The sequence below is a fragment of the Lampetra planeri genome, chromosome 17 (genome assembly GCF_965212315.1).
Source record: "Lampetra planeri chromosome 17, kcLamPlan1.2.h2, whole genome shotgun sequence".
Lineage (NCBI taxonomy): Eukaryota > Metazoa > Chordata > Hyperoartia > Petromyzontiformes > Petromyzontidae > Lampetra > Lampetra planeri.
In genome coordinates this window covers 12,638,468-12,652,538 of record NC_136123.1, presented here as the reverse complement: position 1 = coordinate 12,652,538, position 14,071 = coordinate 12,638,468, and positions in this window count along the sequence as shown.

The window sequence follows — 14,071 nt, the reverse complement described above, 5'->3', positions numbered from 1 at the left end:
CATACACATTGCGGCCGCAAGACCTGTACGACCTCCACGGGCCCCCGCCACGGCCGTACCAACTTTGACGAGGTCGCCAGCGGCACCTGGGGACAGTGCAATCATGCCTTGTCCCCTGGTTTCCATTTGAACACATGTACCTGCCCCAGCCGAAGCCTCTCGTTCGCCTTCTGGCGGAGTTCAGAATTTTGCACGGCCGCTTCCCGCGCCTCAGATAATTTGCCGATGTAAAATTTAACGTGTTCGGACAATGTAGACTTCACCTGAGGCGCCGAGAGCTTCAGCTGGGACGTCACAGGGGGGTTAGCCTCGCGGCCATACATTAAAAAGAAAGGGGAAAATCCGGTGGCCGCATGGGGAGCCATCCTGTAGGCTTGCAACACACCGGCAATGCGAAGGTCCCATTCTGTCTGGGATTCCGATACCTGCTGGGACAGCATGGACGTGATGGTCCGATGCAGCCGTTCCACCATCCCGTCAGTTTGTGGGTGATTTGGGGAGGTCCGAATTTTCTCCGTACCCAAGAGGTCGCACACCTCGCGGAGGAGTTTCCCCAAAAAATTCTTACCCTGGTCAGTCAGCAGCCGTTCCGGAGCACCATTGTCGAGGACATAGCCCTGGACAAAGGCCTCCGCGATGGCTGCTGCCGACTGGTTGGCCAGGGGCCAGGCCATAGGCCATCTCGTGAAGTATTCGACCCCTGTCAACAAATACCTATTTTCCCTGGGTGTAGCGGGAAATGGCCCGAGAATATCTAGAGCAACGAGCTCGTTAACCCGGGAAACCTTTATGGACTGCAGCGGAGGGTTGGACCCCCTTGCTGGTGGCTTCCGCTGCGCGCATTGCGTGCACGACCCCAGGAGATCCCCCACGTCCTTTGCCATGCCCGGCCAGAAGAAATCGAGCTGGAGCGTGGCAAAGGTCTTGTGAACCCCCAAGTGCAGGAGCCGCTCATGAGCAGCCCATACTACCTTACCCCTTAATGCTGCAGGCACCACGAGCCGTTGGCGGCGGGATTTTCCGTCCCAGTGCATTAAAAGACCCTGGAACAACCCCCACGAGTCAACGTTCGCCACCCCCTGACCAACCCCCCCGGTGCGACGGCGCAGAGCGAGGAGGGAGGTGTCCTCCATTTGGAGGCGTCCCCACTCCGCGACCGACAACCCCAGCAACGAATCCCTCCCTTCTTGCTCGATAGGACCCGAAGCCGAAGGCGCATCGGCGGCGGCCACGAGGACCGAATCGGTGGTGACGTTTGGGAGCCTACAACGCCCCGAACCCAAGAGGCAAGCGCACTCCGAAGTGGGTGGCAACCGCGACAGGGCATCAGCGTTCGTGTGGCGGACGCCCTTACGATATGTGGTGACAAAGTCGTAGTCCTGGAGAATCTCCAACCATCGAGACAACTGGCCCGATGGTTGTTGAACCCGCAGGGCGTACTGTAGAGCCGCATTATCTGTATGGACGGTGAAACGCCGACCGTACCGATACGGGCGGTACTACTGAATGAAATAAACAATTGCCAATAATTCCCGACGGGTAACGCAGTACCGTTGTTCCGCTGGAGACAGTACCCGACTACAGTAAGCCACCACATGCTCTACGCCCCCAATGAGCTGGGACAGCACGCCCCCAATGCCCGTGTTACTTGCGTCTGTATCGAGCAAGAAGGGTTGTGAGAAATCGGGGTAATTCAATGGCATAGCCCCCACCAGGGCATTCCGGAGGGCGCGAAAAGCAGCCTCCTCCTCCGGCCCCCAATGAAACCTGACTCCCTTGGACGTCAAGGCATGCAATCGTTTCATGATCGTAGCGAAGTCAGCCACAAACCGTCGGTAGTACGACGCGAACCCAATGAAACTCCTGACCTCTCCCACCGAGGTGGGAGTCGGCCAGGAGCTGACGCATTCCGTTTTGGCGGGATCAGTGGATATCCCCGAGCGCCCAACAATGTGACCCAAATACCGCACCAATTCGCGGAGCAAATGGCACTTCTGCTGTTTAAATTTCAAATTGGCAGCCCGCATTTTGAGAAAAACAGCACGCAACCTCTGGAGGTGTTCCTCGAAGGATTTGCTAAAGACGATGACATCGTCCAAGTAAATTAAACACGAATCCCATTGCAAGCCTGCCAAGACCAGTTCCATTAACCGCTGAAAAGTTGCCGGCGCAGAATGTAAGCCCATCGGCAAGCGGTTAAATTGGAAGAGACCTTGCGGTGTACGAAAAGCAGTCTTAGGTTTTGATTCGTCATCCAGAGGAAGTTGCCAGAATCCAGAAAGTAAATCGAGGGTGGAAAAGAATCACGCCCCCGCCAAGGCATCGAGCGACTCATCAATTCTAGGAAGCGGGTATGCATCTGCCACAGAAATTTTGTTCAATCGCCGAAAGTCGACACAAAACCGCAGTGAGCCATCAATACCGCAGTGAGCCGTCGGCGCGCCCCACGGGCTGTTGGAAGGGGAAATGATATCGGCGGCTAGCATGTCATCAACGGCCGATTTGACATGATCCTTTTCGGCGGGACTCAGCCGAAAGGGATTTTGGCAGATTGGCGCGCTGTCACCCGTGTCAATATGGTGTCGCAGCAATTTAGTACAACCAATATCAAATTTGTGTTGACTAAAAACGTCGGCAAATTCTTTCAGGAGAACTCGCAGCTGCGCACGCTGCGAGTCGGACAGGTCCACTGATCCCGCGCAAAGTGCATCCAGCCATCCGTCATCACAGTCCGAATGCGGTCGCGATGGAGGATCGATGGTTACCTGACCCACGAGTGGTTCCTCATAGGGTGCCGGCGTTGTGTGTGCAAGCACGGTCCCTTGAGGAACCACGGCCGTTCGCGATCCTACATTAAGGACTGCAATGAAGGGGTCCCCATCCCCTTTCACCATGGTCTGAGCCGCAAGCAAATCGGGGCCATTGACCCCGGCCCGAGATGGTCCCAACAAGACCCCCCGATCCGCAACCCCTTCAGCAAACGGCCGACGCAACCTAAGAGGGACGAGCATCTGAGCCCCCGGGGGTACGCGCACAGTTTTTGCCACGAGCGCCTGCACGGTTGCAAACGCCCGACGCCCCGTGGTGGGGGAAGACAAAAACGTTACGCGCCGACCCGACGGGAGCTCGATGCACCCCTGGTCAATCAAGATACGAATGGGCATTTTGGCCAAGAACTCCGTCTCCAACAGGCACGGAACCGCCAGTGAGGAGGAAACCAAAACAGGGCCGGATAATTTAATGTCTCCAATGCAAATTTTGGCGCGGATTTGGCCAATGATGCCTAGCGAGCCCCCGTTAGCAGCATAGCATGGCACGTCAACGGGGAGCAAGGGACGACTTTGAACAGGAAGAATGTTATAGATCAAATCAGATATAATGGTCGCCGACGCTCCTGTGTCAATTAAAATCCGCACCTCTACCCCATCAATATGACCGACCACAACCGACGATCCCGCCGACGCTGCAACGACACGATGGGCGAGCTCCGACCACTGACCCGGTTGGAGTGCTCGCCGCATTTCAGAACAATCGGGCGCAACGGCCGTCGATTTGCGAGCCCTGTTCGGTTGAGCGCGTGAGTGTGTGTCGGATGTGTGCATGGGCCAAACGTGTGAGGTGCCACGACTCGCCGTATTTCTCTGCTGGAGCTTGGGTGGAGACGGCGCGGCGTCCTGACGAGGTGTTGCCCCGCGCTGGCGGGGAGCCCGGCACCCTGAAGCAACGTGGCCTTGAAGGCCACAGTTGTAGCAGCGTGTGAGCGCCCGAGATGGCCTGGGCTGCTCCTGGCGGCTCGGTCCATTCCGAGCCTGTGGTGCCGCCGATCTCCATTCCCCCCGCCGCTCCACCCCGCAGACCTCCTCCGATGGGAGGGTGGTGGCCGCCATGGCATGGCCGGCCACCCCCTTGGCGGCCTTGCGACGCAGGGACCGCAAGCCCCCGTGGATGTGGCGTGCGACCAGCAAGGACGACATCTCTGCGTCGTCTTGTGCCAAGACGGCGACGTCCAGCTCATCCGCGAGTAGCAGCAGCTTTTCAGCCACCATAGCGTCCACTCCCTCCTCGTCCATCTGCGGGAAAGCTGCCTTTGCCAGGGCCAGGAGAGCCGTCCGGAAGGCCAGGGGCGATTCGTTGGCGCCCCGATGCCGATCGTGGAACAGCTGCCTGCAGTCCGAAGGCGGGCCATAGACAGCTGACAGCAGCTGCAGTGCCAAGTGCAGCGTGGCGCGCTTTTCCTTAGGCGCCGAGGTGAGAGTAGCCAGGGCGTCGTTGTCCAGCATCGCCGGCAGCGCGCGTAGTGCTTCGGCGTCCGTCCAGTTCGCCATCTCTTGATGAGCGATGAACCGCCTTTTGAAGCCGCCCCAGTCTCCGTCCGCGCCCACGAATTCTTTGAGAGTCGGCAGTCGCTGCTGTAACGTGACGTTCGTGGCTGCGGATCGCGCTCCGTCGTTCCCAGCAGATGTTACAGTGTGGGCGGGTTGCGAGCATGGCATCGTCGGTCGCTCTGTTGTTGACGCGCTGGCCGGTGTTGATGATGTCACGGCTCGTGCTTGGCCCTCAGCAGTCACCTGACGCGGGCCGGCCCCGACCCCCTGGTCGCACTGTAGTGACGGCGGGAAATTTAACCGCGAGCCGCATCGGGGTGGTGGGAACTGTCACCGCGCGTCGGCTGCTGTCGTCGTCCCGCGCAGCCCCTCCAGCCCCCAGCCGCGTGATCTCTTCCAACGCGGCGGCCGCAGCGTAGAGCAGCTCCGCCAGGCGGGAGTGAGCCAGCCGAAGTCCCTCGGCCGACGCATCCCCCCCTTCCTGTCGTAGCAGCGCGGGTGTACTCGGCCCCGGCTGCTCCGATCCGACCTCGGCCATCTCTGGTGGCGATTCGGCCGCGGTATCCTCCATCTCCGACTCCCTGGTACTTGTCGTCCCTCGTGTGTCCATCGTTGAACGTTTTACTTCTGACACCAGATGTAGTAAGTATTCAGGAGGCTTGACGACGGGATCGGAGGCACACTTATTTATTAACACCAACTTGTGTACAGTAGCGGGTACACACAGTACTTAAGGGGTTAACGTCCCCTTTACTCAACTAACAGGGAGACACAACATCTAACCCCACTAACCTAAGCCCAAGTCCTCCACTACGGAGCTAAGGGAGGCTACCTAACCCAGCCCTGGTCAAGCTGGGATCCCGGCACCCTGAGTCTGGGCTCTCGGGGCCACGCCACCGGCTTGCCCTGGTCGGCCCTGACAAGGACAGCGAGCCAGGGGAGCTCCGGGGCCTATGCTAGCTGGTCTTCAGTCTTCGCTGGTTAAAGCTGATACTCCGACCTCGAGCACTCCGGCTCACCACCTTTCATAGTACTCGGCCCCCGGGAGGGGCCCGTGGGGGATGCAGGTGCGGACGTCGGTGTGAGCACCTCCTCTGTGTACGGCCCTAATCACGCCCCTTGTGTTTGTTAGCCATCCGCAGAGGTGGGACAAAGTCATTGTTATGCAAGTCCAAGTCGAGTCGCAAGTCATCAAATTCATGACTCGAGTCTGACTCGAGTCCAAGTCACATGACTCGAGTCCACATCTCATAGGTGGGACAAAGTCATTGTTATGCAAGTCCAAGTCGAGTCGCAAGTCATCAAATTCATGACTCGAGTCTGACTCGAGTCCAAGTCACATGACTCGAGTCCACACCTCTGGCCATCCGCGCCCATACACAATTACACCTCTACATATATACAATAAGCCTCAGACCCCTGGGCTCTGATGCAGCGAAGTCACGCCTGTCACTAGTTGCAGCAAGGTGAATGCCTGGGAGACTCGCAGCCTCCATACTCGGTGGTACGGTAGATGTCGAACGCCCACTGGTCACAGAAATGTGGAGGCATAGGAGCTTCATTAACGGCGAACTCTCCCTAATTGAAAGTGCACGGCAGAGGCGGGGCACGACCACCAACCAGACACTGCAATGGCCGGGATGGCAGCATGGTATTTGGGCCATATATATTACCTGTCAACCCATACGGTTTGCCCGTATTCATGTACTGGGAAATTGAGTTTTCAGGTCCATACGGCGTGCAGCCGTTTCAATACGGGCAAAAATAATGTTTTTTCAATTTTTTGTGTTTCTCCCTTGTGATGGGACTTTGAAAGAATAAACGTTGACATTGATAAAGGCACAGGGTGATCAATACGGTTTGAATTGGTCTGTAATAAGATAGGCACTGATAAGGGGGTTGACAGGTATGAAATATGATCCCACAATAAGCTGATACTATTGTGGGAGCCGGCGTCCACCCCGGGCAGGTGGGGCGCGAAGTCTGTCCCCTCCACTCCCTCCTCCACCGCGTCGGTTGGCTCCCGCCCCCGGCGACCGGGTGATCGCCCCCCCCCCCCCATCCTAGCGCCCTCTCTGAGGGACATAGCTAAATTGCTGGCTCACTGCCACACGGGGTTACTCCACACGCCCGCATACACACCACCACTAATGGAAACGCGGCGGCGAGCACGCGCAGGCACCTGAAGGCGATTATACCCTACCACGCACACACCACAGTTAACACTCAAGCGGCTGCACGAACACACACACGCACCTCCTGGTGATTATATTCCAATACGCACCCGCACCACAGCTGACGCTCAAGCGGCCGCATGAACCCGTGCACCGGCGGGTGGTTATATTCCTACCTGCGTCCGCACTAAGACTAACGCGAAGCGGCTGCACGAACGGGCGTGCTCCAGCTGGCAATTATATTCTAACACGCGCACACACTGTGGCTCTGTGATTACTCTTCTGTGCATACCACCACTCACGCTAACGCGGGCCACAGCAGTCCGACCGCGCCCACACCTGTGTAATGCGGGCGTAAACGACTTCGCAAATATGACGTCATGGGGGGGAGGAGTTAGGTCACGTGTGAGAGAGGGGTGAGGTCTTAAGGGAGAGATACCGGAAGAGACGGGGGAGTGTGGGAGATAGAGTTACAGTGAGGCCACGCAGGGCGGAGGTCGAGGAGTGGTGAGATCGCCACACACACGGAGAGTAAGACTTGGCACCGTCGGCCAGCGGTGACCAAGCACGGAGGAACGACGGGCAGTGGTGGAGCTGCAGTGAGGGCAGCGGTGGAGCTGCAGTGAGGGCAGCCGGAGGACTGCACAGGGGATCTGCAGCGGAGCTGCAGAGGTGTGGAGGCTACGGGAGCGAGGGCAGCTATGGAGCTGCCAAGGGGAGAGCTCTGAGCGAGGGCCGTGTGGGAAAAGTGTAAGAACCCGAATAAAGGACAACGGAGACAGACCCAGGATCGAGTCCTTTATTACACTGGTGTCAGAAGTGAAACGGCATGTCAAAACAGCTCAGAAGAAAGAATATTCCTGCGCCATCATCTGCTACGTCATCCGACGACGACGACCTTCCTCGGGCGGTCGACCTGCCTGCGATGGAGGAGGAGATCCATGCGGGAACAAGTGCGGGTCCGGGAGTCCAAGATGTCGCCGCGTCGGTGGACCCGTCTGCACCAGAGGACGCGGATTGGCGATGGACACAGATGGCGGTGCAGCTGGAGACACTGAAAATCGTGCTCGCGCAATTGTGCGAGCTCGTCACGCCGAGGACGGCGTTGGGGAGAGCCGATGGAGGTCCGCAGGTCGCTGCCTTGCCTCTGCTGTCGGCGCCATTGGCCACGCGGCAAGAAGACGCCATCTTGGGCGTGGTAGGAGAAGAACGGTGGGAAGCCGCCATCTTGCGCTCTCCGCGGCGAGAGGCCGCCATCTTGAACACGTTGCGATGCGACGCCATTTTGAATATGCCGCCTGGTGACTCATCGGTTGAGGACGGTGCAACAAGGAGTCGCAGTCGTCATCTCACGACCGTCAAAGAATTCTCCATCGGGGGCGATTGGAGTGCTTTCACCTGCAAATTTCTGGTGGCGGTACGCTCAGCAAGATGGACGGACGCTGAGGCATTGGAGGTTTTACCGACTCTTCTCGATGACGAGTCGGTGAGATTCTTCCGCTCTATAAAGGCCGAGAAGAAGAAAACATTGAGAGGAGTTTTCGACGAGATGGCAGATGCATATGAGCCACCGGATGATGCTCATCGCCGGTTTGTTCAACGTCAGCGAGCACCCGAGGTGTCGCCGGTGGCATACAGGGGTGCAGTATTGGAGTTGGCCATGGCTGCATACCCGGAGACGGAGCCTGACCTGCTCGAACCTCTCATCTTGGGTAAGATGCTCGAGCTGTCCCGGGATTTGGGGATTCCTATGCCGGTGTGTGTCCATGAAAAGCTCACATCCCGGGCGGCCGCTAAATGTCTTGATGCCCAGTTCAACCTGCGCAGTTGGAAGCAAGTCACGGCGTGGATGGGGGGGCCCATCGTCGAAGGAGGTGCCGCGGGTTGGGATCCCAAGAAGGCGGTGTACGTTCCTGACGGGGGGGGGCCCGCAGGAGCTGACAGCCGCCTCTGCTCAGTGGTCGGCCCGCAGTACGCCGGGGCCGCGATCTGCGCCGCCGCCACGGGAGCGTCGGGACGGGGTGCATGCGGCGCGGCGCAACAACATCGACTGCTTCCGCTGCGGCCGTAAAGGCCATTATGCTAAGGACTGCTGGGCCCGCGTCCCGGGTCCGCCCCAGCAGGAGGCCTCGTCAGCGGACGTGCCACGGAAGGATCCTCCAGGACAGGCAAGTCGGTGCGCACCAGACACCCGGCAAGGCTTGACACCTCACTCATCACCGTTGTCGTGCGATCCGGGTGTTGTTAATAATGGGGGGAGGCCATCGACTGGGCCACGTCGCTCGGTAACGCAGTGGCGTAAATTGGCACGGCGGGTCGTCACGGCCGCTACTGGTTCGTCCACTGTACCTGGTTCTATACAAGGGGTGGACGTACGTGTGTTAGTGGATTCCGGGGCGTCCGCGACCATTATATCGGATGTCATTTTCCATCTGTTGAACATCCCACCTGAGGCCGTGCGTCCGGTTTACGATTCCTGCGTCGCTGCCAACGGGGGTAGCATGGGCATTGTGGGCCAGGTGGACGCTACAATATTTATCGGGGGAGTGTCGGCCTCGGGAATTGTGTTAATTTCGAGGTCCCTCGCGGTTCCTTGCTTGTTGGGAACTGACTTCCTGGCCAAGATGCCCATTCTAATTCGAATTAATCAAAACTGCATTGAATTACCGGGTGGGCGAAAAATTACATTTCTACCGTCGCCCTGGGGGCGACCTGCTCCGGTCGCTCAGGTGCAGGTGCTGTCCGAGGTATCTGTTGATATTCCACCTGGCTCACAGATGCTTATCCCCTTGCGATATCGGAAGCCTGTACCTGGTCATCAGGGTGCAATTGGGATTTTGTTGTCGCCGTCCGCCACTATAACGGGCGGAGCGGCGCTCGTTGGGGCGCAAACTATTGTCCGGCATGACCAGCAGCCGTTTCTGCAGGTACTTAATGCAAGTTCCGAAAATGTGTGTGTGCCGGCTGGTATGGTTGTGGCACATGCCACTACGGCGTTTACGGCACAAGATCATCTGGGCAGCCAGGTCGTGGTTGGTGGTGTTTGAGGTCCTGCTGCCGCTGATAATCGCTGGATCGCCGAATTGTGTGGGGAAAATTCTTCCCTTTCCGGTGAACAACGTTGTGCGCTTCGTAAATTATTATTGAGTTATTCTGATGTGTTTAGCTCCGACGATTTGGACTTGGGACGCACCTCGTTGCCTTACCATCATATTGACACAGGGGACGCTGCCCCTATTCGGTTGAACTCGCATCGGATGAGTCCGGCGGAGCGAGATCAGGTTCGAGGGGCAGTGGATGACATGTTGGCTGCGGACATAATATCTCCATCTAACAGCCCATGGGGCGCGCCTGTTGTTTTGGTTAAAAAGGATAGCAAATTGCGATTTTGTGTCGACTTTCGAAAATTGAATAAAGTGTCTGTGGCAGATGCGTACCCCCTGCCGCGTATGGACGACTCCCTCGATGCCTTGTCGGGGGCGAAGTTCTTTTCAACGCTAGATCTCTCTTCGGGATTCTGGCAGCTTCCTTTTGACGAGCCCTCGCGGGAGAAGACTGCTTTCCGTACGCCGCAGGGGTTATTCCAATTTAATTGTCTTCCGATGGGGCTGAATGCTGCCCCTGCCACATTTCAAAGGTTGATGGAGTTGGTGTTAACGGGGTTGCAGTGGGAGACATGTCTGATATATTTAGATGATATTATCGTCTTCAGCCGCACATTTGAATAGCATTTACTGCGGTTGGAGGCGGTGTTCGCCAGGATGCGTCCCGCAAATTTGAAATTTAAGCCTATGAAATGTCACCTACTGCAACGGTCCGTGCGCTATTTGGGGCATATCGTAAGTGCGGACGGGGTGGCCACGGATCCGGACAAGACAGCATGCGTCCGTGACTGGCCAACCCCGGCCATGGTGGGGGATGTACGTCACTTTTTGGGGTTTGCCTCATACTATCGGAGGTTTGTTCCGGATTTCGCGACGATCGCGAGGCCCTTGCACCTCCGTACGGGTAAAGGAAGGAAATTTGCTTGGGGACCGCCGGAAGAGGCGGCGTTTCAGGGCCTGCGCGATCGACTGGCTACGGCACCGACGTTAGATTATCCTGATTTCGATCACCCCTTCATTCTGGATACGGATGCGAGTGACACAGGCATTGGGGCCGTGTTGTCTCAATCAAAAGGTGGTGTGGAACGCGTGGTGGCGTATGGTAGCCGGGTTTTGTCTCCCGCAGAAACTCGCTACTGCGTCACACGCAGGGAACTTTTGGCTATTGTTTTCTTTCTCCGCCAATTTCGACCGTATCTCTATGCTCGTTCGTTTATTGTTCGCACGGATCATGCGGCCTTGCAGTATGCTCTTAAGATGGACCAGCCATCCGGCCAGTTGGCGCGGTGGTTGGACACGCTGCAAGAATTTTCCTTCCAAATTCACCATCGGAAGGGGGTGCATCACGCGAATGCGGACGCGCTTTCTAGGTTGCCGCAGCAATCCCCTTGCGCGTGCGCGTCGGGGACGCATAGATGTGCACCGATTCAGCAATCCCCTCAGCCTGTTGCGTTGGCGGTCGACGTGCCGGAAGCTCCAAAGGAGCCGGAACCGGCTGATGGGATTCTGAATCTTCCAAGGGCTGTGTGGATTCGGGAACAAATGTTGGATGGTTCATTGGTCTCGTTACGGAATCGGACTGCGAAGAAGAGTGGGGGACTGGGTACGGGGGGTATGCCAGAAACCGCTCTCCGCGATGGTCTGCTGATGTGGAGGGAAGGGTTACAGGAACGCTGGCGTCTGGTTGTACCGGCATCCTTGCGGTACGAGTTGATTAGGACTCTGCATGGGGACACGCTTTTACATCTGGGGGTGCAGAAGACCCTATTGATGCTGCAGCGAGACTATTTTTGGCACGGCATGACAACGGATGTCATCGGTCACGTTCGCGCGTGTCCCGATTGTGCCCGGCGAAAACCACCTAAACAACCATATGTGCCGCCCATACAGTCTATTCAGGTGTCTAGAGTTAACGAATTGGTGGCGTTGGACATTTTGGGACCCTTCCTGCCATCCGCTAAGGGAAATAAATACTTGCTAGTTGGGGTAGAGTACCTCTCCCGCTGGCCGATGGCCTGGCCTTTGCCTGACCAGTCAGCGGCGTCTATCACAGACGCCTTTCTATTCGGGTACGTTATGGACAAGGGGGCGCCGGAGAGGCTCCTCACAGACCAAGGCCGTAATTTTTCTTCTAAATTGTTGGGGGAGGTGTGCGCGGCTCTTGGAACTAAAAAGATACGGACATCTCCCTACCATCCGCAAACGGATGGTATGGTCGAACGGCTAAATCGGACATTGTCCGCCATGTTGTGTTACACCGTGAGTGAAAAACAATCGGATTGAGATTTGCATATCCCTGGGGTACTTTCGGCATACCGAATGACGCCGCATGCGGCTACAGGATATTCGCCGTTTTTCCTTATGTACGGTCGCGAGAACGTGCCGCCAATGGATGTGCAGTTGGGAACTGGAGTGAGCGGACCTGCTAAGCCTCTTCCTGATTACATTCGGGATACCGTTCGCCGGGTTACTGAGGCACGGGAGGGGGCCCGCATGGCTACTGCCAAAGCCCAGGCCCGGAACGAGCGGTGTGCTCGACGCTCGAAGGGGGAGTGCCCCTGGAAGGTGGGGGACATGGCCTGGCTCCATTGCCCGCAGGTGCGGCCAGGTACCTCTCCTAAATTACACAAACCATGGCAAGGGCCGGTCCGCCTCATCGAGGTTCCCAACCCACAGTCTGCACGTGTTCGGTTTGGATCTCGGCGTTGGTTCGTTCACACGTCGCGCTTGAAACCATATGTGGCCCCTCGAGACGATGCGTCATCTCCCGATGTTGCCTTGCCGGGGTCTGTGGCTGCCGACTCATCCTTGCCTGTGCTTGTTGACCTTGCAAGAGCGCCTGTCGTGCCTTTTACAGACAAGCCGGCCGTGACATTGCTGGAGACAGGAGACTCTGCTCGGGGTGTGCCTACCACGGCTGCGGGGACTCCGAGCCCTGCCGCCCTTCCGACCCCGTCGCAGACACGATCGCGACGCACCCCCGACGCTGGGCCTTCAGGGACACGGGACCGGGACGTTGACGGGCCTCCAATAGCGACAGGAGGACTTCATCCTGTCGCTCCTAAAACCCCGTCACGTTCCCGGTCTGCAGGAGGGCCGCCGCCCGTCCGGGACGGACCGGCGACCCGAACGCGCTCAAAGTCCCTTACATTTCGTTAAATTTTACTGTTGTGTTTTGTTGTTGTTGTTATATTTTTTGTATGCTTCGTTGTCCTTGAATGTGTGATGGTTGTGTTCGCTCGCATTACTTGTCTCGTTATTGTTCAGCCGAGGTCGGCTGGATTTTCTCTACGGGGGAGGGTGGTGTAATGCGGGTGTAAACGACTTCGCGGATATGACGTCATGGGGGGGAGGAGTTAGGTCACGTGTGAGAGAGGGGTGAGGTCTTAAGGGAGATATACCGGAAGAGACGGGGGAGTGTGGGAGATAGAGTTACAGTGAGGCCACGCAGGGCGGAGGTCGAGGAGTGGTGAGATCGCCACACACACGGAGAGTAAGACTTGGCACCGTCGGCCAGCGGTGACCAAGCACGGAGGAACGACGGGCAGCGGTGGAGCTGCAGTGAGGGCAGCGGTGGAGCTGCAGTGAGGGCAGCCGGAGGACTGCACAGGGGATCTGCAGCGGAGCTGCAGAGGTGTGGAGGCTACGGGAGCGAGGGCAGCTATGGAGCTGCCAAGGGGAGAGCTCTGAGCGAGGGCCGTGTGGGAAAAGTGTAAGAACCCGAATAAAGGACAACGGAGACAGACCCAGGATCGAGTCCTTTATTACACCTGTAAGCGATTATTAATGAGTGCTTGTGCTGCGGCTCTGCTCTCACTCTCTCTGTGCTAACGTTTATTCACGGCACAAACCCTGCACTGCCCGGAGGGAATATTCTGTGAGCAGAGCCTAGCCTACTGCGATCCAAGTCCCCAAACACTCACACGCTCTATCATGTACCTCGCAGCTGTACTCACGGCGTCGCATGGACGCTGTGAGAGTCGGAGGGAGGATGACGAAAAAACCTTGCCTATTACTGCCTTGTAGCAGCATTCGCTGGCATCACACAGATGCTGCAAGCGGTTCGAGGAGGCAGGACGGCAGGGGGGGGGGGGGGGTCTTAGCGACCAGGCTTTTGAAGATGAGATCTCTTGAACCATTTATCGCGCCCCTTTTTAAATCCTTTATATTAAGTTCACTTGCTTGCGCGCTTACGACCGTGCAAATCTTTCGGTCGTTTTTTAACCCACTTCCCGTGATCCAATCGAGCTGACATTTTGCACACAGACTCGTTGTGCGTGACAATTTATTTTCGTGACATTTTTTTCCCAAAATTTTACACTTTTTAGGAAAAAATTAATTATATTTAATTACCAATTGCTTAATGGTGGCAGGCAATCATCTGACCCATAGGTGGCAGCCATCTCAAGCCAGAGGACGAGAGGACTATAGCCGCCACGCATATAAAGGATTTATAGTGAAAAACTTT